The 26,074-nt window shown below is 45.7% G+C and overlaps 4 non-coding genes across 4 annotated transcripts; all 4 read right to left on the bottom strand.

The window, feature by feature from the left end:
• Positions 1-394: 394 nt before the first annotated feature.
• trnak-uuu (transfer RNA lysine (anticodon UUU)) lies at positions 395-467 on the bottom strand. The gene has a single exon. It is a non-coding gene; the product is annotated as a tRNA-Lys (tRNA).
• Positions 468-4,476: 4,009 nt separating this feature from the next.
• On the bottom strand, positions 4,477-4,550 carry trnai-aau (transfer RNA isoleucine (anticodon AAU)). The gene has a single exon. It is a non-coding gene; the product is annotated as a tRNA-Ile (tRNA).
• Positions 4,551-11,035: 6,485 nt separating this feature from the next.
• trnai-aau (transfer RNA isoleucine (anticodon AAU)) lies at positions 11,036-11,109 on the bottom strand. Its single transcript has one exon. It is a non-coding gene; the product is annotated as a tRNA-Ile (tRNA).
• Positions 11,110-14,415: 3,306 nt separating this feature from the next.
• On the bottom strand, positions 14,416-14,488 carry trnak-uuu (transfer RNA lysine (anticodon UUU)). The gene has a single exon. It is a non-coding gene; the product is annotated as a tRNA-Lys (tRNA).
• Positions 14,489-26,074: the final 11,586 nt, after the last annotated feature.

The raw sequence follows: 26,074 nt of genomic DNA, 5'->3' as shown, positions 1-26,074 counted from the left end.
CAGCAGCAACGGACAGATGCAAAGAGCATCCTTTATTGGGACTGGGTCAAATTCAATTTCTGATCATGTCGGTATTCAGATTAAACGCGCCAAAAAGCTCAAAATCAGCACAAAAAAAAAGAAAATAAATCAGCATAACGCAAATATTTCAGGTATCAATCTGAAAGCGATGGGCAGAGATTTCTCCTTGTAATGATGGTATTATTCACACAAAAGAGAAGATAAAATCTTGAACCCCGTGGAATGCAAAGGCGACGGTCCTTGGCTGGAAACTGGGAATGAAACAGTCAGGGGTTTGAGGGGTAGCAGAGGCACAATGGGCCGATGGGCTTCTTTCCCAGTGGATTCACTCGATGGGTTCACGTCAGCATCGATCATTGGGATTTAAAATGATCGCCCGAACAGGGACTTGAACCCTGGACCCTCAGATTAAAAGTCTGATGCTCTACCGACTGAGCTATACGGGCTGGGAGTGATCCCATTTGTAGTGACCGCATTCACACTTCGCTGTTGCTCCTCTCGCTCCGCTGTTGCTCCTCTTTTCTCTGCTTATGCTGTGCCTCTGCTCTAAAACAAATTCACTCCTGTAACACTGGGCTGGTTGCCTGCAAACATATGAGGCAAGTAGATCATTTCATGACGGAGTTGTTTTGTTGTCACGTACGAGGATCGAACCCGCGACCTCGGCGTTTTTAGCACCACGCTGTAATCATTGAGCTAACCGGCCATTTCCATACGTGCACCTCGTGTGACCATGTCGATTCCAAATTTAGTCCAGTCGTGAATGGAGAATTGAGTATTCTTTCCTGACTGATCGCGAACAAGCTGGATCGCGCAAATTTGCCTTTTGTTAATTCCACCGTTTAGGTTGCCAGCAAGCCGTAAGGATTTGCTTTCCCCTAGAACTTTCTCACCAACACTAACGCTGGCTTCCGCATTGTTGAACACATTGTGCCTGGAGCATCTCCCAATCTGCAAACATTCTCCTCATCAAATTTCTCATGTATTCATCTTTATGATCGAAATTTCACAGTAACTTATTGGCACTGTTAATGTACGCCTACTTAGAACATAGAACATAGAACAATACAGCGCAGTACAGGCCCTTCGGCCTACGATGTTGCACCGAAACAAAAGCCATCTAACCTACACTATGCCATTATCATCCATATGTTTATCCAATAAACTTTTAAATGCCCTCAATGTTGGCGAGTTCACTACTGTAGCAGGTAGGGCATTCCACGGCCTCACTACTCTTTGCGTAAAGAACCTACCTCTGACCTCTGTCCTATATCGATTACCCCTCAGTTTAAAGTTATGTCCCCTCGTGCCAGCCATATCCATCCGCGGGAGAAGGCTCTCACTGTCCACCCTATCCAACCCCCTGATCATTTTGTATGCCTCTATTAAGTCTCCTCTTAACCTTCTTCTCTCCAACGAAAACGACCTCAAGTCCGTCAGCCTTTCCTCATAAGATTTTCCCTCCATGCCAGGCAACATCCTGGTAAATCTCCTCTGCACCCGCTCCAAAGCCTCCACGTCCTTCCTATAATGCGGTGACCAGAACTGTACGCAATACTCCAAATGCGGCCGTACCAGAGTTCTGTACAGCTGCAACATGACCTCCCGACTCCGGAACTCAATCCCTCTACCAATAAAGGCCAACACTCCATAGGCCTTCTTCACAACCCTATCAACTTGGGTGGCAACGTTCAGGGATCTATGTACATGGACACCTAGATCCCTCTGCTCATCCACACTTTCAAGAACTTTACCATTAGCCAAATATTCCGCATTCCTGTTATTCCTTCCAAAGTGAATCACCTCACACTTCTCTACATTAAACTCCATTTGCCACCTCTCAGCCCAGCTCTGCAGCTTATCTATATCCCTCTGTAACCTGCTACATCCTTCCACACTATCGACAACACCACCGACTTTAGTATCGTCTGCAAATTTACTCACCCACCCTTCTGCGCCTTCCTCTAGGTCATTGATAAAAATGACAAACAGCAACGGCCCCAGAACAGATCCTTGTGGTACTCCACTTGTGACTGTACTCCATTCTGAACATTTCCCATCAACCACCACCCTCTGTCTTCTTTCAGCTAGCCAATTTCTGATCCACATCTCTAAATCACCCTCAATCCCCAGCCTCCGTATTTTTTGCAATAGCCTACCGTGGGGAACCTTATCAAACGCTTTGCTGAAATCCATATACACCACATCAACTGCTCTACCCTCGTCTACCTGTTCAGTCACCTTCTCAAAGAACTCAATAAGGTTTGTGAGGCATGACCTACCCTTCACAAAGCCATGCTGACTATCCCTGATCATATTATTCCTATCTAGATGATTATAAATCTTGTCTCTTATAATCCCCTCCAAGACTTTACCCACTACAGACGTGAGGCTCACCGGTCTATATTTGCCGGGGTTGTCTCTGCTCCCCTTTTTGAACAAAGGGACCACATTTGCTGTCCTCCAGTCCTCTGGCACTATTCCTGTAGCCAATGATGACATAAAAATCAAAGCCAAAGGTCCAGCAATCTCTTCCCTGGCCTCCCATAGAATCCTAGGATAAATCCCATCAGGTCCCGGGGACTTATCTATTTTCAGCCTGTCCAGAATTGCCAACACCTCTTCCCTACGTACCTCAATGCCATCTATTCTATTAGCCTGGGGCTCAGCATTCTCCTCCACAACATTATCTTTTTCCTGAGTGAATACTGACGAAAAATATTCATTTAGTATCTCGCCTATCTCTTCAGACTCCACACACAATTTCCCATCCCTGTCCTTGACTGGTCCTACTCTTTCCCTAGTCATTCGCTTATTCCTGACATACCTATAGAAAGCTTTTGGGTTTTCCTTGATCCTTCCTGCCAAATACTTCTCATGTCCCCTCCTTGCTCGTCTTAGCTCTCTCTTTAGATCCTTCCTCGCTACCTTGTAACTATCCATCGCCCCAACCGAAACTTCACACTTCATCTTCACATAGGCCTTCTTCTTCCTCTTAACAAGAGATTCCACTTCCTTGGTAAACCACGGTTCCCTCGCTCGACGCCTTCCTCCCTGTCTGACCGGTACATACTTATCAAGAACACGCAGTAGCTGATCCTTGAACAAGCCCCACTTATCCAGTGTGCCCAACACTTGCAGCCTACTTCTCCACCTTATCCCCCCCCCCAAGTCACGTCTAATGGCATCATAATTGCCCTTCCCCCAGCTATAACTCTTGCCCTGCGGTGTATACTTATCCCTTTCCATCATTAACGTAAACGTCACCGAATTGTGGTCACTGTCCCCAAAGTGCTCTCCTACCTCCAAATCCAACACCTGGCCTGGTTCATTACCCAAAACCAAATCCAACGTGGCCTCGCCTCTTGTTGGCCTGTCAACATATTGTTTCAGGAAACCCTCCTGCACACACTGTACAAAAAACGACCCATCTATTGTACTCGAACTATATATTTTCCAGTCAATATTTGGAAAGTTAAAGTCTCCCATAATAACTACCCTGTTACTTTCGCTCATATCCAGAATCATCTTCGCCATCCTTTCCTCTACATCCCAAGAACTATTAGGAGGCCTATAAAAAACTCCCAACAGGGTGACCTCTCCTTTCCTGTTTCTAACTTCAGCCAATACTACCTCGGAAGAGTCCCCATCTAGCATCCTCTCTGCCACCGTAATACTGCTCTTGACTAGCAGCGCCACACCTCCCCCTCTTTTGCCTCCTTCTCTGAGCTTACTAAAACACCTAAACCCCGGAACCTGCAACATCCATTCCTGTCCCTGCTCTATCCATGTCTCCGAAATGGCCACAATATCGAAGTCCCAGGTACCAACCCACGCTGCCAGTTCCCCTACCTTGTTTCGTATACTCCTGGCATTGAAGTAGACACACTTCAAACCACCTACCTGAACGCTGGCCCCCTCCTGCGACGTCAAATCTGTGCTCCTGACCTCTATACTCTCATTCTCCCTTACCCTAAAACTACAATCCAGGTTCCCATGCCCCTGCTGCATTAGTTTAAACCCCCCTACTTGTGACAGTAAAGATTATTATTATTCTAGCACGGGATGTGCTACGGCTCACATTTCCAGTACTTGTCCGCAAAAGCCTTTGGGCGGCTTTCTTCATTGAAAGGTAGACTGATATGACATGGTACCGTGGCTATTTGCAATGCTGCCTGGAGCAGATTCGCCTGAAATATTGCAATGAAGGAGACGTAAAACACAGTTCACAGCGACGTGAATTGTCATCTGCAGGAGTTCGCTATTGATTAGGAGACGTTGGACACATTTGTGACACATAAATGTAAAAGAAGGACAGTTTCTCAGAAAAAGTGGCAGATACTGTCCAAGAGGCGCCAAGCAGTTAAAGGGGACTCTGCGCCTCCGCAGTGGAGTCAAAATGCCGCTCTAGCTAGCCGGAAATGTGGAGATTATTTCACGATGTGGTTACTTCGTTGGCCAGTACGGGGATCGAACCCGAGACCTTGGCGTTATTAGCACCACGCTCTAACCATCTGAGCTAACCGGCCATGTATGCATTTATGGCTGGAGTGACCATGCCGTTTCCAAATTCACTCCAGTCCTGAATGGTGGGCTCGTCTGACATGTTGGGTGGCTCTTTCGAACGTTGCCTGGAGCAGATTTGCTTGAAAATTGCAGGAATTGGAGGTAAGACATTGTTCAGAATGACGTGAATTGTCATCGCTGTAGACTAGGAAACCTTGGAAACATGTTACCGATACGTTTGTGGCGCAGAAATGTAAAAGAATGAAAAAGTGTCAGATATTATCCAAGAGGAGTCAAGCAGATAAAAGGGATCCCGCGCTGCCTCAGGTCAGTAAAAATGCCGCGACAGTAGCACTGGGCAGGTTGCCTGCAAAAATATGAGGCAAGCAGATCATTTCGTGACTGAGTTGTTTTGTTGACCCGTACGAGGATTGACCCCGCAATCTTGGCTGTGTTGGAACCACGCTCCAACCATTGAGCTAACGGCCATGTACGGATGATCACCTCGTGAGACCATGTCGATTCCAAATTTAGTCCAGTCGTGAATGGAGAATTGAGTATTCTTTCCTGACTGATCGCGAACAAGCTGGATTGGGCGAATTTGCCTTTTGTAAATTCCACCCTTTAGGTTGCCAGCAAGCCGTAAGGATTTGCTTTCCCCTTGAACTTTCTGCACGTTTCCAACTGACAAACTTCTCACCAACACTTACACTGGCTTCGGCATTGTTGAACACATTGTGCCTGGAGCATCGCCCAATCTGCAAACTTCCTCCTCATCAAATTTCTCATGTATTCATCTTTATGATCGAAATTTCACAGTAACCTATTGGCAGTGTTAATGTACGCTTACTTGTGACAGTAAATATTGTTATTATTCTAGCACGTGATGTGCTACGGCTCACATTTCCAGTACTTGTCCGCAAAAGCCTTTGGACGGCTTTCTTCATTGAAAGAGTCAAAGCAGCTGACCCTGTGAATTCAAAATTCAGTCGAAATGTAACCGTGCCGCAATAAAGTGCGTGCGGATTATTCAGTAAGAAGTCTCACAGCACCATATTAAAGTCCAACAGGTTGATTTGAAATCGTAAACTTTGGCAGCGCTGTGCCTTCATCAGGTAAAGTGGTCCTTCATCACTTCAACTAATGAAGGGACGGCGCTGCCAAAGCTTGTTATTTCAAAAAAACCTGCTGCTGTCACACTTCTTTCTGTATCCAGCGCCAGCATCTCAACATCATGCAAATTATTTGCAATTGCAGGACAGGCGCTCACATTAGTCCGAATTGACGGCTGCTGCTTCAGCACGAAATGATGATGAGCCAGCTGAATTTTAAATTGGGGTAAATGGTTCGGGGATTTACAACTAAGGACATTAATCGGGAGATCATGCGTCGCCTCGCAATAGATTTGCAAACAAGTATGCTTCTCGCCTTAAGGTATTTTGATCGTTCCAGACGTGTTTCAGTGTAATTATCTGAGGAAGGAGCAGCGCTCCGGAAGCTAGTGACATCGGAACAAACCTGTTGGACTTTAACCTGGTGTTGTAAGACTTCTTACTGTGCTCACCCCAGTCCAACGCCCGCATCTCCACATCAGTGGAATTAGCACCACATTACAAATGGGTAGTGCAGCTTTTTGAAAAAGACATTTCGAAGCATCAAATGTATTTGGCATAGCCAGCAAACGACTGCATGTTAAGCAATCGGTTTGTTGAAGGTGGCAGCATTTGATCCAAATTACTGGCAAAAGGGTTAATAATTCCTGCACAGCGCTGCTGATCTATTCAATGCCGCAATTTCAAGGTAGGCTGATGTGACATCGTACGGTGGCTATTTGCAACGCTGCCTGGAGCAGACTCGCCTGAAATATTGCAATGAAGGAGACGTAAAACACAGTTCATAGCGACGTGAATTGTCATCTGCAGGAGTTCGCTATTGATTAGGAGATGTTGGACACATTATTGACACAGAAATGTAAAAGAACGACAGTTTCTCAGAAAAAGCGGCATATACTGTCCAAGAGGCGCCAAGCAGTTAAAGGGGACTCTGAGACGCTGCAGCGGAGTCAAAATGCCGCTCCAGCTTGCCGGAAAAGTGGAGATTATTTCACGATGTGGTTACTTCGTTGGCCAGTACGGGGATCGAACCCGCGACCTTGGCGTTATTAGCAAGACGGTCTAACCATCTGAGCTAACCGCCCATGTATGCATTTTTGGCTGGAGTGACCATGCCGTTTCCAAATTCACTCCAGTCCTGAATGGTGGGCTGGTCTGACATGTTCCGTGGCTATTTCCAAAGCTGCCTGGAGCAGATTTGCTTGAAAATTGCAGGAATTGGAGGTAAGACATTGTTCAGAATGACGTGAATTGTCATCGCCGTAGACTAGGAAACCTTGGAAACATGTTACCGACACGTTTGTGGCGCAGAAATGTAAAAGAATGAAAAAGTGTCAGATATTATCCAAGAGGAGTCAAGCAGATAAAAGGGATCCCGCGCTGCCTCAGGTCATTAATAATGCCGCGACAGTAGCACTGGGCAGGTTGCCTGCAATCATATGAGGCAAGCAGATCATTTCGTGACTGAGTTGTTTTGTTGGCCCGTACGATGATCGTCCCCGCAACCTTTGCTTGATTGGAACCACGCTCCAACCATTGAGCTAACGGCCATGTACGGATGATCAGCTCGTGTGACCATGTCGATTCCAAATTTAGTCCAGTCTTGAATGGAGAATTGAGTATTCTTTCCTGACTGATCGCGAACAAGCTGGATTGGGCGAATTTGCCTTTTGTAAATTCCACCCTTTATGTTGCCAGCAAGCCGTAAGGATTTGCTTTCTGCTAGAACTTTCTGCATGTTTCCAACTGACAAACTTCTCACCAACACTTACGCTGGCTTCGGCATTGTTGAACACATTGTGCCTGGAGCATCGCCCAATCTGCAAACTTTCTTCTCATCAAATTTCTCATGTATTCATCTTTAAGATCGAAATTTCACAGTAACTTATAGGAAGTGTTAATGTACGCCTACTTGTGACAGTAAAGATTATTATTATTCTAGCACGGGATGGGCTAAGGTTCACATTTCCAGTACTTGTCCGCAAAAGCCTTTGGACGGCTTTCTTCATTGAAAGAGTAAAAGCAGCTGACCCTGTGAATTCAAAATCCAGTCGAAATGTAACCGTGCCGCAATAAAGTGCGTGCGGATTATTCAGTAAGAAGTCTCACAACACCATATTGAAGTCCAACAGGTTGATTTGAAATCGTAAACGTTGGCAGCGCTGTCCCTTCATCAGGTAAAGTGGTCCTTCATCACTTCAACGGATGAAGGGACGGCGCTGCCAAAGCTTGTGGTTTCAAATAAACCTGTTGCTGCCACACTTCTTGTTGCTGTCACACTTCTTTCTGTATCCAGCGCCAGCATCTCAACATCATGCAGATTATTTGCAATTGCAGGACAGGCGCTCACATTAGTCCGAATGGACGGCTGCTGCTTCAGCACGAAATGATGATGAGCCAGCTGAATTTTGAATTGGGGTAAATGGTTCGGGGATTTACAAGCTGAGGACATTAACCGGGAGATCATGCGTCGCCTCTCAATAGACTAGCAAACAAGTATACTTCTCGCCTTAAGGTATTTTGATCGTTCCAGACGTGTTTCGGTGTAATTACCTGAGGAAGGAGCAGCGCTACGGAAGCTAGTGACATCGGAACAAACCTGTTGGACTTTAACCTAGTGTTTAAGACTTCTTACTGTGCTCACCCCAGTCCAACGCCCGCATCTCCACATCAGTGTAATTAGCACCACATTATAAATGGGTAGTGCAGCTTTTTGAAAAATAAATTTCGAAGCATCAAATGTATTCGGCGTAGTCAGCAAACGACTGCATGTTAAGCAATCGGTTTGTTGAAGGTGGCAGCATTTGAGCCAAATTACTGGCAAGAGGGTTAGTAATTCCTGCACAGCGCTGCTGATCTATTCAATGCCGCAATTTCAAGGTCGGCTGATGTGACATCGTACCGTGGCTATTTGCAACGCTGCCTGGAGCACATTCGCCTGAAATATTGCAATGAAGGAGACGTAAAACACAGTTCACAGCGACGTGAATTGTCATCTGCAGGAGTTCGCTATTGATTAGGAGACGTTGGACACATTATTGACACAGAAATGTAAAAGAACGACAGTTTCTCAGAAAAAGGGGCAGATACTGTCCAAGAGGCGCCAAGCAGTTGAACGGGACTCTGCGCCGCCGCAGCGGAGTTAAAATGCCGCTCCATCTTGTCGGAAATGTGGAGATCATTTCAATATATGGTTACTTCGTGTGCCAGTACGGGGATCGAACTCGCGACTTTTGTATTATTAGCGCCACGCTCTAACCATCTGAGCTAATCGGCCATGTATGTGTTGTTGCCTGGAGTGACCATGTCATTTCAAAATTCACTCCAGTTCTGAATGGTGGGCTGGTCTGACATGTTGCGTGGCTATTTCCAACATTGCCTGGAGCAGATTTGCCTGAAAATTGCAGGAATTGGAGGTAAGACATTGTTCAGAACGACGTGAATTGTCATCGCTGTAGACTAGGAAACTTTGGAAACATGTTACCGACACGTTTGTGGCGCAGAAATGTAAAAGAATGAAAATGTGGCAGATATTATCCAAGAGGAGTCAAGCAGATAAAAGGGACCCTGAGCTGTCTCAGGTCAGTTATAATGCCGCGACCGTAGCACTGGGCAGGTTGCCTGCAAACATATGAAGCAAGCAGATCATTTCGTGACGGAGTTGTTTTGTTGACCCGCACGAGGATCGGTCCCTCGTCCTTGGCTTTATTGGAACCACGCTCCAACCATTGAGCTAACCGGCCATATACAGATGATGACCTCGTGTGACCACGTCCATTCGAAATTTAGTCAAGTCGTGAATGGAGAATTGAGTCTTCTTTCCTGACTGATCGCGAACAAGCTGGATCGGGCGAATTTGCCTTTTGTAAATTCCACCCTTTAGGTTGCCAGCAAGCCGTAAGGATTTGCTTTCCCTTGAACTTTCTGCACGTTTCCAACTGACAGACTTCTCACCAACACTTACGCTGGCTTCGGCATTGTTGAACACATTGTGCCTGGAGCATCGCCCAATCTGCAAACTTTCTCCTCATCAAATTTCTCATGTATTCATCTTTATGATCGAAATTTCACAGTAACTTATAGGCAGTTATAATGTACTCCTACGTGTGACAGTAAAGATTGTTATTATTCTAGCACGGGATGTGCTACGGCTCACATTTCCAGTACTTGTCCGCAAAAGCCTTTGGGCGGCTTTCTTCATTGAATGAGTAAAAGCAGCTGACCCTGTGAATTCAAAATCCAGTCGAAATGTAACCGTGCCGCAATAAAGTGCGTGCGGATTATTCAGTAAGAAGTCTCACAACACCATATTAAAGTCCAACAGGTTGATTTGAAATCGTAAACTTTGGCAGCGCTGTGCCTTCATCAGGTAAAGTTGTCCTTCATCACTTCAACTGATGAAGGGACGGCGCTGCCAAAGCTTGTGATTTCAAATAAACCTGTTGCTGTCACACTTCTTGTTGCTGTCACACTTCTTTCTGTATCCAGCGCCAGCATCGCAACATCATGCGAATTATTTGCAATTGCAGGACAGGCGCTCACATTAGTCCGAATGGACGGCTGCTGCTTCAGCACGAAATGATGATGAGCCGGCTGAATTTTAAATTGGGGTAAATGGTTCGGGGATTTACAAGCTAAGAACATTAACCGGGAGATCATGCGTCGCCTCGCAATAGATTTGCAAACAAGCATACCTCTCGCCTTAAGGTATTTTGATCGTTCCAGACGTGTTTCAGTGTAATTACCTGAGGAAGGAGCAGCGCTCCGGAAGCTAGTGACATCGGAACAAACCTGTTGGACTTTAACCTGGTGTTGTAAGACTTCTTACTGTGCTCGCCCCAGTCCAACGCCCGCATCTCCACATCAGTGTAATTAGCACCACATTATAAATGGGTAGTGCAGCTTTTAGAAAAATACATTTCGAAGCATCAAATGTATTTGGCGTAGCCAGCAAACGACTGCATGTTAAGCAATCGGTTTGTTGAAGGTGGCAGCATTTGAGCCAAATTACTGGCAAGAGGGTTAGTAATTCCTGCACAGCGCTGCTGATCTATTCATTGCCGCAATTTCAAGGTAGGCTGATGTGACATCGTACCGTGGCTGTTTGCAACGCTGCCTGGAGCAGATTAGCCTGAAATATTGCAATGAAGGTGACGTAAAGCACAGTTCAGAGCGACGTGAATTGTCATCTGCAGGAGTTCGCTATTGATTAGGAGACGTTGGACACATTTGTGACTCAGAAATGTAAAAGAACGATCGTTTTTCAGAAAAAGAGGCAGATACTGTCCAAGAGGCGCCAAGCAGTTAAAGGGGACTCTGCGCCGCCGCAGCGGAGTCAAAATGCCGCTCCAGCTTGCCGGAAAAGTGGAAATTATTTCACGATATGGTTATTTCGTTGGCCAGTACGGGGATTGAACACGCGACCTTGGCGTTATTAACACCACGCTCAAACCATCTGAGCTAACCGGCCATGCATGTATTGTTGGCTGGAGTGACCATGCCGTTTCCAAATTCACTCCAGTCCTGAATGGTGGGCTCGTCTGACATGTTGCGTGGCTATTTCCAACGTTGCCTGGAGCAGATTTGCCTGAAAATTGCAGTAATTGGAGGTAAGACATTGTTCATAATGACGTGAGTTGTCACCGCTGTAGACTAGGAAACTTTGGAAACATGTTACCGACACGTTTGTGGCGCAGAAATGTAAAAGAATGAAAAAATGGCAAATATTATCCAAGAGGAGTCAAGCAGATAAAAGGGAGCCTACGCTGCCTCAGGTCAGTAATAATGCCGCGACAGTAGCACACGTCAGGTTGGCTGCAAACATATGAGGCAAGCAGATCACTTCGTGACAGAGTTGTTTTGTGGACCCGTACGAGGATCAAACCCGCGACCTTGGCGTTATCAGCACCACGCTCTAACGATTGAACTGCACACAACATCCCAAGTGGGGGTGTACCAATGTCTTGTACAACTTCAACAAGACGTCCCAACTCCTGTATTCAATGTTCTGACCAATGAAACCAAGCATGCTGAATGCCTTCTTCACCACCCTGTCCACCTGCGACTCCACCTTCAAGGAGCTATGACCCTGTACTCCTAGATCTCTTTGTTCTGTAACTCTCCCCAACGCCATACCATTAACTGAGTAGGTACTGGCCTGATTTGATCTGTAAAATGCATCACCTCACATTTATCAAAATTAAACTCCATCTGCCATTCGTCGGCCCACTGGCCTAATTGATCAAGATCCCGTTGCAATCCTAGATAACCTTCTTCACTATCCACTGTGCCACCAATCTTGGTATCATCTGCAAACTTACTAACCATGCCTCCTAACTTCTCATCCAAATCATTAATATAAATCACAAATAACAGTGGACCCAGCACCGATCCCTGAGGCACACCACTGGTCACAGGCCTCCAGTTTGAAAAACAACCCTCTACAACCACCCTCTGTCTTCTGTCGTCCAGCCAATTTTGAATCCAATTGGCAACATCAACCTGGATCCCGTGAGCTTTAACCTTCTGCAACAACCTACCATGCGGTACCTTGTCAAAGGCTTTGCTAAAGTCCATGTAGACAACGTCTACTGCACTGCCCTCATCTACCTTCTTGGTCACCCCCTCAATAAACTCAATCAAATTTGTGAGACATGATTTTCCACGCACAAAGCCATGCTGACTGCCCCGAATCAGTCCTTGCCTCTCTTGTAGATCCTGTGCTTGTAGATCCTGTATCTCAGAATACCTTCGAGCAACTTATCTACTACAGACGTTAGGCTCACCGGTCTGTAGTTCCCAGGCTTTTCACTGCTGCCCTTCTTCAACAAGGGCACAACATTCGCTACTCTCCAATCGTCAGGCACCTCACCTGTGGCTGCCGATGATTCAAATATCTCTGATAGGGGACCTGCAATTTCCTCCCTAGCCTCCCACAACATCCTGGGATACATTTCATCAGGTCCTGGGGATTTATCTACCTTGATGCGCTGTAAGACTTCCAGCACCTCCTCCTCTGTAATATGCACACTTCTCAAGACATCTCTATTTATTTCCCTTAGTTTCCTAACATCCATGCCTTTCTCCACCGTGAATACCAATGAGAAATATTCATTCAGGATCTCACCCAACTCTTGAGGCTCTGCACATAGATGCCCTTGTTGATCCTTACGCGGCCCTACTCTGTCCCTAGTTACTCTTTTTCCCTTTATGTATCTGTAGAAGCTCTTTGGATTCTCCTTTGCATTATTTGCCAAAGTAATTTCATGTCCCCTTTTTGCCCTCCTGATTTCCCTCTTAACACTATTTCGACAATCTCTATACTCTTCAAGGGATCCACTTGATCCCAGTTGTTTATGTACGTCATATGCCTCCTTCTTTTTTTGACCAGTGTCTCAATATCTCGAGTCATCCAGGGTTCCCTACTTCTACCATCCTTGCCCTTCACTCTAATGGGAATGTGCTTACCCTGAACCCTGTTTAACACATTTTTAAAAGCCTCCCATTTACAAGCCGTCCCTTTGCCTGCCAAAAGTCTCTCCCAATCTACCTCTGAAAGTTCCTGTCTGATACCATCAAAATTGGCCTTGCCCCAATTAAGAATTTTAACTCTTGGGCCAGACCTATCATTCTCCATAGCTGTCTTAAAACTAATGGAGCTATGGTCACTTGTCCCAAAGTGATCCCTCACTAACACTTCTGTCACTTGCCCTTCCTTATGTCCCAAGACGAGGTCAAGTTTTGCCCCCTCTCTAGTCGGTCCATCCATATACTGAATGAGAAATTCCTCCTGAATACACTCAACAAGTTTCCCTCCATCCAAGCCCCTAATGCTATGGCGGTCCCAGTCAATGTTGGGAGAGTTTAAGTCCCCTACTATTACCACCCTATTTTTCTTGCAGCTATCTGTAATCTCCTTACATATTTGCTCCTCAATTTCCCGCTGACTATTTGGGAGCCTGTAGTACAGTCCTGTCAAGGTGATCTCTCCCTTCTTATTTTTCAGTTCCACCCATACAGACTCAGTTGGCGAACCCTCGGATTTATCCCCTCTAAGTACTGCCGAGATGTGCTCCCTAATCAAAAACGCCACTCCCCCTCCTCTCTTACCTCCTGTTCTATCCTTTCTATAGCGTCTGAACCCCAGAACATTGAGCTGCCAGTCCTGCACCTCCCTTAGCCATGTTTCAGTCATAGCTATAATATCCCAGTCCCATGTGCCCATCCATGCCCTGAGTTCATCCGCTTTGCCCGTCAGGCCCCTTGCATTGAAATAAATGCAGTTTAATGTCGACTTTCCCTGCTCTCTGCCCTGCTTTCTCGGGTCTTGCTTTACACACTCTCACTTCCTGCCTTTTGTTTCCGTCCCCACTGACTTCCTACATCGGTTCCCATTACCCTGCCACATTAGTTTAAACCCTCCCCAACTGCACTTGCAAATTAGCAATTATGTCAGAATTCAGATTCAACTCGCCTAAAAGCTCATAATCAGAAAAAAAATGATAACAAATCAGCATAACGCAAATATTTCTGGTATCAATCTGAAAGCGATGGGCAGAGATTTCTCCTTGTAATGATGGTATTATTCACACAAAGGAGAATAGATGAAACCTTGAACACCGTGGAATGCAAAGGCGACGGTCCTTGGCTGGAAACTGGGATTGGAACAGACAGGGGTTTGAGGGGCAGCAGAGGCACAATGGGCCGATGGGCTTCTTTCCCAGTGGATTAACTCGATGAGTTCAGGCCAGCGTCGATCCTCGGGATTTAAAATGATCGCCCGAACAGGGACTTGAACCCTGGACCCTCAAATTAAAAGCCTGATGCTCTACCGACTGAGCTACCCGGGCTGTGAGTAATGTTGCATGTAGTGACCTCATTCCCCCTTCGGTGTTGCTCCTCTCGATCCGTGTTGCCCGTATTTCCTCTTCTTATGCTGTGCCTCTCCTCCAGAAGAAACCGCTGCTTCCTTTGCCCTGCGCCACTCTCTGAATCCGGACAGCATATCAGCAGCTCCGTCTCTGGATTCAGGGCGAGTTCAGAGCTGTGCTGCTCTTCGGCGCTTCACTCTGATACTCCGCCCACCGAGTCCCTTTCCTGGAGACTGGTTATTGCCAGTTGGGTTTGTGACAGTCACTTCCTGACTCTCAATGACTCAACATTCTGACTCAAGGCACGCTTGCTTCAAAACTGTTCTTTACAAAAGCGAAACCTCCCCTTTGCCTAACAACTTCCGCGCCGTTCCGGCGTCCCCGAACAGGCGCCGGAATGTGGCGACGAGGGGCTTTTCACAGTAACTTAATTGAAGCCCACTCGTGACAATAAGCAATTTTCATTTCATTTTCATTTCATTAAACACTCTTTCATTTTAAGCCTTTTTCGAGAATTGCCTGGCTAAAAGAGCCAGGAGTCCTGAAGTCCAAGGCGGCCTTCAGGACGCGCGACAACGCAGAATCGCCGAGCAGAAACTTATAGCCAAGTTCTCACATGAGTGCGGCCTCAACCGAGAACTGGGATTCATGTCGCATTACATTCATCCCCACCATTTGGCCTGCGAAATCCTACCAGCTGTCCTGGCTTGACACAATTCACACCTCTTTAACCTTGGGTTACCACATCTCTGGATCTGTAAAGATTTAATCACCTGCTAATGGTCGCATTCCAAGCATTGTCTGGCATCTTTGAATCTTTCTATATATATGTTTCTGGAACATACCTCTTCATTCACCTGAGGAAGGAGCAGTCCCCGAAAGCTAGTGACATCGAAACAAACATGTCGGACTTGAACCTGGTGTTGTAAGACTTCGTACTGTGTTAGAATGAAAGACAAGAATAGAAAAGCAATCTGAACAACATGTTGTTTTATTGTCTCTGACCGTCAAAGAGAGTTATCACACTCAGTAAAATATACATTTTGTTGCACACACCCTCCTACTGGCAGAGGTAGTGAGATCTGTAGCCTATCAATACTTTATTGAGTCCTGTGGGCAGCCGCTTTTAATATAATTAAGGAAACCAGAGGAGAAGTGACGGCTGCATTAATGGACTTACCCCTTTATTTGAATCAGCCATTCAGAGTCTACGTGCTTCCTAATATTCTTGGCTGCGTGCAGTTGGGATCCGTAACAAGGGAAACTCTTTTTTACTTTCGCTGAGAACTTTTCAACTATTTACAGAATCAAATTATAATGAGGGCGCTAAAATAAACCGCTTGGACTCGTCCCCGGCTCTCCAAAGGAACATCATGATGTCCTGCGATTCCTGTCTTGCCCATATCCCCGGATTCCTATCAATTTATAGTCACTGTAAAATTATCCACGAATACCTGTCCACTTATCGAGATATGACTTGTAAAGTCCCCACAGTTTTACTAACTAGTCCAAATCTTTATGACCATTTGACCAATTTTGATTGCAAGAATGGGATATCGGTGACGATAGCTCGCTAAACATTTACTGCACATCGCTGATTGTCCTTGAACTGAATGGTATGCTTATCCATTTCTGAGGCGATTAAGGAGCCAACCACATCTCTGTCGATTTGGAGTGACATGTTGGCCAGGTCAGGTATGGACGGCAGAGTTCCTTCCTCAAAGGAAGTGATTTTTTAATAAATACATTCCGGTTTGTCAACTGAACTCAAATCCCATTTACAGTGTTGCGATTGGAAGTCGGATCCTCACAGTATGAACCTGGGTCTTTGGATTAGTTGTAGAGCAAGAGACAATACCACTGTGCTCCCACCTTCCCCGTGCTGAGCAAACCGGCGTTCAGCAAGCCCTTTCCATGTAGGGAAGAAAATAAGTTCAGAATTATCTCATTGCCACTCGCCAATTACCTGCCCTCTGGTATTTTGATGCTCATCTTTGCACCGGTGAAAAGAAGCAGTGCTGTAAACCCCAACCATTGACACACGAACCTAACAATGGGCAACCGTATTCGGAAAGCAGCAACGCCTTTCCAAAGCAGAGACACACACCATCAGTTGGAAGGCGATTGATCACATATATGTTTTTAGTTGCCCTCAGAATGACATCAATACGTTCCATGCCACTACCAGACTAACCATGGACTACTCTCCAGAATTGGTTGCCTTCTTGGACACACTAACCTCCATCAAGGACGGTGGCCTCAGCACGTCGCTTTACCGCAAGCCCACGGGTAACCACACGATGCTCTTTCTACAACTTCCACCCGAACCACATCAAAGAAGCTCTCCCCTATGGACAAGCCCTCCGTGTACAAAGGATCTGCTCAGGCGAGGAGGAACAAAACTGGCATCTACAAACACCGAAAGCCGCCCTTGTAAGAATGGGATGTGGCTCTCAACTCATCGATCCACAGTTCCAACGTGCCACAGCAAAAAACCGCAGCGACCTCGTCAGAAGACAAACACGGGACGCAACCGACAAATCACCCTTCGACGTCCAGTACATCCCCGGAGCGGAAAAACTACGACATCTTCTTCAAAGCCTTCAACACGTCATCGCCGAAGATTAACATTTTGCCAAGGCCATCCCCAGAACCCCTTGTCTTCAAACAACCGCACAACCTCAAACAGACCATTGTTTGACGCAAACACCCCAGCCTTCAGGAGTACAGCGACCACAACGCCACAGAACCCTGCCATGGCAATCTCTGTAATACCTGCCAGATCATCGAAATTTGTACCTCCATTACGCATGAGAACACCATCCATCAAGGTATGCGGTACATACTTTTATGACTCGGCCAATGTCCTCTGCATCATACAGTGCTGGAAATGATGTCCGAGGCGTGATACATTGGCGAGACCAAGCATACGCTGCGACAACGGACGAACGGACATTAAGCAAGAATTGCAAGGCAGGAATGTTCCCTTCCAACCGTGGAACATTTCAGCAGTCAAGGACATTCAGCCTCTGGTCTTCGGGTGAGCGCTCTCCATGACTTCCTTTAGGATATGTGACAACGCCAAGCAGAAACTGATAGCCGAGTTCTGCTGTGCGCAAGAGTACGGCCCCAATGGGGAGCTTGGAGTCATGTCTCATTACATTCACCCCCTACTATCTGGCCTGAGCTTCCGAAATCCTACCAACAGCACTGGCTTCAGACAATTCACACCTCTTTAACCTGTGATTATGCCTCTCCCCAGACGCACCGTCTAGACCTGTAAAGACTTAATTACCTGCAAAGACTCGCATTCAAAGTATCATCTTGCATCATTGAATTTGTCCATATATCTATTTATGGAATCCACCTCTTCATTCACCTGATGAAGGATCTGCGCTCCGAAAGCTAGTGATTCGAAACAAACCTGTTGGACTATAACATGGTTTTGTAAAACTTCTTACTGTGCCCACCCCAATCCAACGCCGGATTCTCCACACCATAATTTCACAAGAACTCGTTGCAACAAGAGGCTTTTCAAATCTTCGAACACGCTCTGCCATTCGATACCATGGTGGCTGATCTCTACTCTGACTTAACACCTGCCCATTCTCCATAACCCCGCAACCCATTACCAAATAAAAACCCGCCTGTATCCTCCTTGAATTTACTCAAAGTCCCGGCATGCACTGCACTCTGGGTTAGTGAACCGCTTATCCTAAAACTATGACCCCTCATTCTGGATTATCCCACAAGGGGAAGCATCCGCTCCCCTCGACTTTATCAGTTCATTTCATCATCTTATATATCTCCGTTAGACCTCCTCTCATTCCTCTAATCTCAACAGAGTATAGGCCTCAACTGCTCAATCTTACTTCACATGACAAACTCCTTACATCTAGAATCCAGTGAGTCTCCTCTCACCTGCCCAACTGAAGCAACTAGATCCCTCCTCAAATAAGGGATGCCAAAACTTTACCCATTTCTCCAGATGCGGTTTCATCGACGCATTGTACATTTTCCAGTAACACGTCCCTACTTTGTACTCCATCCCATTAGCTAAAAGGGCCATAATTCCATTTGCCTCATGATTACTTGCTGTACATACTGTTCGGAGAATCGTGCACGAGGACACCCAGATCCCTCTGCACTGAATCACGTTGAGACTTCCCTCCATTTAGATGGGGAAACTAGTAATTCCTCAAGGGGAACCGGTCAGTGTTGAATGAAGGAGTCCTGAATAAGGCAGGGGTAACGTGGGGGGGCGGGGGGGGGGGTATGGAAGTGAATACTTGCTATCACTATTGGAGAAGTGACCAAGGGAAAGCATGAATTAATCAAACAATTATGGGCGAAGGTAGAGAGACATGACTGGTTGAATGGCTCATTCTGGAGCCGGTGCTGACATGATGGTCCGCATGACATTCCACTACGCTGTAAATGTTCTGATTCTATGATTCAGAATTTATCACCCCCCAACTGCGGATGGCTCAGGAACAATTGGATTATACGTTAAAGAGTGCGTAACCTTTCTGTCCATGGTATTTGTGAGCGGCTTAATACATTCCCTGGAGGAAGCATTATCAGACTCTCCATGTTTCTTTCACCTCCTCCAACCAAATAATTTTACGCGCATGAAGGCACATCCGGGGAATGACCCATGGCAATGATCAACAAGAACCTTTTCGCTTTCTGCTCCCACCAATCGAAATCTGAATCCTCTTCCTGCACAATGTTTGTTCCCTGCCAATTTCTAAGACAAACGTGAGGAATACAGGCACATGGCCTGGTTTAAGGACTGTTTTATTAATTGATCCAGTATGACAAATTATATGCTTATTCACAAAACTCGAAAAACACATTCAAATGTCATTGCCCAAAGTCCAATGACATTCATGTTTTCTACCTAGATTACGTTGCAATCTGAGTTGTTCTTGTACCAAAATGGAACATAAGAAATATCAAACTTTTCATTACAGGTCATGCAATGACACCTAATTTGCCCACAAAGATCGTGTTGCACTTTAAGGTGCTTCAATACAATTGTGATACATATGACATTAAATGCGTCAATTCAATGTGAGCCATATGGTTAGAGAGAGTGTACACGATTCCCGTCACAAGGTGTATTTTGGGTTCAAGGACGGAGCCAGCCAGGCTTCCCATTGTGACTCTGCGGCCATGCTTTAGAACGACCCTAAGTACATTGTCCTTGGGTCTGGAAAGTGCCACTTTGCAGCACTTGGTCGGGAACAACAATCAGCACCGGAAGGCCAAGACACACAAGGAACATATTTACACCAACATCTTTGCACTGGCAGAGGAGGGTCTACTCAGCCTACTTCCACGTTTCCAGCTCTTGGTATGCAGGACCACAAGTCTACCTGAACATGCGATGCATAATTCTTCCTCTTCCGCCATTTCAGACAGTGCATCCCAGAAATCCACCGTCCTCCGGCTTTACATGTTTGATGTTCTGGATGCTATGGGGGTGCGCAAACGTTCTATGATGTCATTTCGGTTTCTACAAACAGAAAATAAATGTTGCTACATGCTACTCCCCCCGCGGGATTCCACGGTGTATAAATGATCCGACCTGGGAAAGTATATAATTAGTGTTCAACCCAGACATTTTCTATGGTACAAAGGGATAGATCATTTCATGCAGAAAATGCATTTTCCGACTGACACAATTCTGAAAATATACAACATTACCCTTGCCGCCATCGGTGTTCCTGGTAAGTGTTTGTACCCGAGCAGCCGTGTGTGCGAGCGGCCCCCGGGCTTTACTCTGTGAATTATAACGTCGCATACTGACAGTTATGAAGAGGGTGGGGCTTTGGTATCGGTTTTGTTGATCCGATTTAAATTTGACTTTTTGCAACATTGTTCCAATGAGAATAATAATAATCTTTATTGTCACAAGTTTTAACACTGCAATGAAGTTACTGTGAAAAGCCCCGAGTCGCCACATTCTGTCCCCTGTTTTAGCTCACCGTGGGAAAATGTCCAATTCACACAACAGCCCGTCTTTCGGGACTTGTGGGAGGAAACCGTGGCGCCCGAAACAAATCCACGCAGACACAGGGAGAACGTGCAGACCCCACACAGACAGTGACCCAAGCTGGAACTCGAACCTGGAACCCTGGTGCTGCGAATCAACTGTGCTACCCACTGTGCTACAGTGCGCCCATGAATGTAGAGGTTCCATGAGGTATCAACTTGTATTGACTTTCCTGGAAAACTGCCTGCTGGTGACATGGAGACCAACGCAGAAAACGGAGGCAATGTATTTCTGGATGTAGCTGTCACAGTGGAGTTGTCCCGAGTGTTGGGCACTCACTGGAGGGGGCTATCTGATCGCAGTGGTAAGGTACTTGGGGTATGTGTCAGCGTAGGAACAAATCGGGTGCGAGTCACTAATTGGAATGGAAATAAAGAAGGTCCAGTTTTGATTTTTCGCCAGAATTTTCTTTCATTGGAAGAAGCTGCTTCCGTGTTTTACGAATGTAATTCATTTCGAAGGGGAATCATTTTGCTGAAGGTTGGTGATAAGTGCATCAATCGAAATATGTTTTTGTTTTATCTCGTGTTCTACGGCACTGGCAAAAACGGATATTTGCTATTTATTGACAACCAAAGAGGAGAACAGCACAGTTTCATTGATTAATTTATTAAATCGACATTTAACTGTTTTCATGTAAATAATTCCCCTTCACAAATCGCTGTCATGAAATTCTGTTTCTCCTATGTGCTGAATTCTATTTCCTAACCTTGACATCTGATAAATATGAATATTCGACCTGAAATGTTACTCCTTAGTCGATAATTTAGCAAAATCACGAGGTGTTGCTGTTGCACGTGTGTTCTGATTCTTGCAGATAATTCTGCATATCTGTTTTTCTACTTCTTATCCCGCCTGTCCTGCTCCATCAGGAATTATGCTGGGGCTGGGCGCCTGGTTTGAATCACCCACCCCTGGCGTCTTTGTGGTAAGTCTGAGTAAAACGGGCAAATCTGGCCTGTCACACATAAAACTGGAAAACAAATGAAATGAGTAACTTCCAGCCTCACGAGGTATTTACTTTCCAGTCCGAATTCAAGCAGAGGATACCTTCCCATGATTCCGATTGGAATCCTTTAATCGTGGATGTGGGACTGGAGGTGGGTTTGGTTTGGTTGAGATTATTAAAACTGTACTGTATGGTGTGGCTGCAACCAGCCAACATTATTGCTAAAACCCTGATCTAATGTTTGCGTCAGATACTTTGAATATTTGGTGAATCATTGCTCTCTTTATTCTCTTCTCTCTCTTGCTCCCAACAAGTTAATCTAGTGGCGATTATGATCCTATCCCGGGGAAAGTGTGGCCTCTCGACCTGCACCACTCGCTACATGATGGCAATGGCAATGGGGGATCTAGCGTTCATTATCACTGATCTCATTTTGTGGAAGATTGTTAATTATTATTATCCATGGGCTTTCTTGTACATTACGCATGTGTGCAGAGTTATGAATGCCCTGCGTCTTGCAGCTACAGACTGTTCTGTTTGGTTCACTGTCACTTTTACCTTTGACCGATTCGTGGCAATCTGTTGCCAGAAGCTGAAAGCTAAATATTGCACTGAAAAAATGGCGTCTGTGATTCTAGCAACAATTTGCACTCTGATTTGTTTGAAAAGCATCCCCTTCTACTTTCCACTTGAACCTCTTGTGATAATCAACAATGTGCCGTGGTTCTGTTATGTCAAGGCAAGCTACTATACTGAGCCTGCATAGGCAGGATATGACTGTTTTAGTGTTGTATTAACCCCATTGCTCCCATTCGTTTTAATTCTGTTCTTCAACGCCCTGACAGTCAGACACATTTTAGTGGCAAGTCGAGTCCGTAAACAACTAAGGGGTCAGAGCAAGAGAGAGAGTGACAGTGACCCAGAGATGGAGAGCAGAAAGAAATCTGTGATTTTACTCTTTAGCATATCCGGCAGCTTCTTACTTCTATGGTTGGTGTATGTTTTTCATTTCTTATATAATCGCATTGCGGGCAAAAATAGCAGGGATTACAGCAACTCGGAATTTATATTTAGGGAAGTCGGAGAAACCCTGCAACATTTAAGTTGCTGCACAAACACATTTATTTATGGGGCCACTCAGTCCAGTTTCAGAAAACAGCTCAAGAGCACAGTAATCTATCCGGTTACATCAATTATTAAATTTATAACTAAACGAATCAACTGAACGCAGCCCAGTAACGTGCACCAGTGCTTCCAACACATGCGACTTATATGCATTCTCAGACTTCCACACACGACAAAGAGCAGTGAATATTTATCTGGAAAGAATTGACTGCTGAAGCAGCCATCCTAATCGTGACAGCGCCAAATACCAAATGCCTCTTGCAGGGCTGGATAGGGAACTGCATCCACGATATTGCCTTTGTTTGGCTCTAAGGTTCAACCAACGCCCTTGAGTACTGGTGTACGTTCTGCCCCCAGTCAAGCAGCTGTTCGATCTGGAACTGCTCATCCTTCTTTCCAAACTGGTCGATAGACTCCTTGATCCCAATTTCAGGATTTACGTTCTTCCATTTACGGGATATAAGCGTCGCTGGTTCGGCCAGCATTTATTGTCCTTCCCTCGTTGCCCATCAGAAGGTGGTGGTGACTTGCCTGCGGGAAAAGTGAATCGCAATGTCTGGAGTATCGAATGTTAAATCCCCCCAGTCGGATTCCCATCCTTTCACATCACAATGACGGCAATGATTTAGGTTAAAATTTCAGATTGCACTCGAGAACAAATACATTTTGCAACGCTTTCAACACAGACCTAAACCTGTCTAACCTTGAACTCATTCAAACTTTGCTGCCTTGTCCAAAGCCTACCGCTGCCCAGTCACCTCTCACTCTATTGCACGCTGCTCGCCATTGGATCTCAGCAACGCCACACAATGATCTTGAAACGTCCATCCTTTTCTTTTTTTTGCATCATCCATGGATTTATTCCTGCATCTCACTGTGTCAGAAGGTCTAGATTTTCCCCCCAAAACCACAGTGACACTTTCTGACCGCCTTTCAGACATTCCTTAAAATATCTCCGTGCATTTGACGACATTTCCTTTATGTCCAGTTCTGCAATGTTGCTGTTGTGATTCTCTGTGAAGTGTTCAGGATGGGACCATTAGGTTCAGTCCATTATTAAAATAGAAATTGTTTCCTTTGTCCTCCCCGCATTGCCTCTCTTGCTGTCGACATGCTTCTCTCAGACTCTCTTTCTCGACCTTACATTTTTTCCAAAAACTAACGGAACCCTAACAGTAACTCTAACGCAAACGGCAAAAACTGTTACTACCAAACCGGACAAGGAACAAAACCTGATCTCAAGCCGTAACTCCAAGACGAATATCAGCAATGATGTCATCCCGAATGAAAACCAAAGCTGCAATTATCCGAACCGTGGCTGAAAATGTATTGCGAATGATTGCTGGACGTTGAACTATCATGGTAATCCTAAAGCTGCATGGCAACTGAAATCCCAATAATATCATTGGCCCTAACCCCACTTGGAACAGAAACTCAAACTGTAACTTACGTTTTAACGTGAAACATGACGGTCCCACGAAATGTAAAAATAACTACTATTCTAAACCAAACTCTAATCCTAATCTAAATCTACTCTTCATTTAAAAAACAATGATTGCACTAAATTAAGCGCACCCTTAACCCGCAACTTAAATTCATAGAATTTACAGTGCAGAAGGAGGCCATTCGGCCCATCGAGTCTGCACCGGCTCTTAGAAATAGCACCCTACGCAATCCCACACCACCCTATCCCCATAACCCAGTAACCCCACTCAACCAACTCTGAGGGCAATTTTGGACACAAAGGCAATTTAGCACGGCCAATCCACCTAACCTGCACATCTTTGGACTGTGGGAGGAAACCGGAGCAACCGGAAGAAACCCGCGCACACACGGGGAGAACGTGCAGACTCCGCACAGACAGTGACCCAGCCTGGAATCGAACCTAGGAACCGGGGGTTGTGAAGCAATTGCGCTAACCGCTATGCTACCGTGCTGCCCTTAAATTCAAATGCAACATAATCCTGAATGCCAATTTGCAATATGACCTCAGTTGAAATGAATGTGCCCACTTGTTCGAAGGCAATAGGAACCTGAATCTGAATGCCTGCATTTTGTCCACTGAAAAGTTCTCGCCTATCGCACGCTGCTGACCCCAGACTGCACGTTACCTCAGCTTCCCGGGAAATTGTGGTTTTAAACGCATTCTAACACTGCACCTTTGTGTTATGGATCATCCCAGATGGGGATGATGAACATAGAGGTCACAGAACTGAGGGCAAGAGTACAGATTTGGGGTATGCAGCGCGTGGTACGCAGTAGTTGGTACTCCTGATTTGGGTGGCAGGGTAGCACAGAACTTAGCACTGTTGCTTTGCAGCGCCAGGGCCCCAGGTTCAGTTGCCGCTTGGGTCACTGTGTGTGCGGAGTCCGTCGGTTCTCCCCTTGTCTGTGTGGATTTCCTCCGGGCGCTCCGATTTCCTCCCACAAGTCTAGAAAGACGTGCTTGTTAGGTGAATTGGACACTCTGAATTCTCCCTCAGTGTACGGAACAGCCGCCGCAGTGTGGCGACTCGGGGAGTTTTATAGTAACTTCATTGTAGTGTTAACGTAAGCCTGCTTGTGACACTAATAAACATTATTATTACCATTATGTTTTAGTATTATATCCCTATTTACTGCATATTTAACCACACAGGGAGAGGGGTCGTGGAGTTTTACCTCTGGCTCCAGATTCACTGAGCAGTTTTCAGCCACATCCAGAGTGATGGTCATAGGACAAGTTCAAAACGTAAGAAAGCACAGCCGGTAGCCATTTTTGAACCAAACAACGACGGTGAGGGAATTTTCTTATGAAGGGAGATTGAGTAGAACGAGCAAGTATTCGCTGATATATACACTGAACGGCACACTTTTTCAATCGTATGCAGTTCTTGGGGATTCAACAGAGTTACGTTGGCGATGAAGTGTCTTCCTGTTGAAGAGTTAAACGCTACGGGTCACAGGACAAGCTAGAGCAATTTGGGAAGGAGGAAATGTGGCAGAGAATGGGTATTCTTATGTTCCTGAAGTGGGGTTCTTTTAGGAATAATCTGAGGACAGGATATATCGGAGCAATGCCAATCTTTATCGTGTATTTGTGGTCATTGATCTCCTCTGCGCACCTGAGAGAAAATATCCTTGTTAGGAGAATTTTCTCGAAATATTTCCAAGGATGCAAATCGACAATAGCAACTTATCAAAATAAATCCCCTGCTTCGTTCATAGCAGAAGTTGTGGAAGGAACTTTAACACCAGGGGCATCGACAGCAGGTATTGGCTAGGTACCCAAATATTTGTGCAAATGGAAGGCAGAAGTTGTTTCCTAAAGCTACAGAAAGGGTGGAAATGATTTGTGAACAAGAACAAGTATTGGGAACCAGGCAGCTGAGACCACGGAGACCAGGTTGCAATTATTTGGACGGCAAAGCACTGAGCAATAAATGGAGGA

Source organism: Scyliorhinus torazame, chromosome 4, assembly GCF_047496885.1.
Source record: "Scyliorhinus torazame isolate Kashiwa2021f chromosome 4, sScyTor2.1, whole genome shotgun sequence".
In the NCBI taxonomy this organism is placed as follows: Eukaryota; Metazoa; Chordata; class Chondrichthyes; order Carcharhiniformes; family Scyliorhinidae; genus Scyliorhinus; species Scyliorhinus torazame.
Note: the sequence above shows the minus strand (reverse complement) of the source record. Positions and strands in the feature narration are given on the sequence as shown.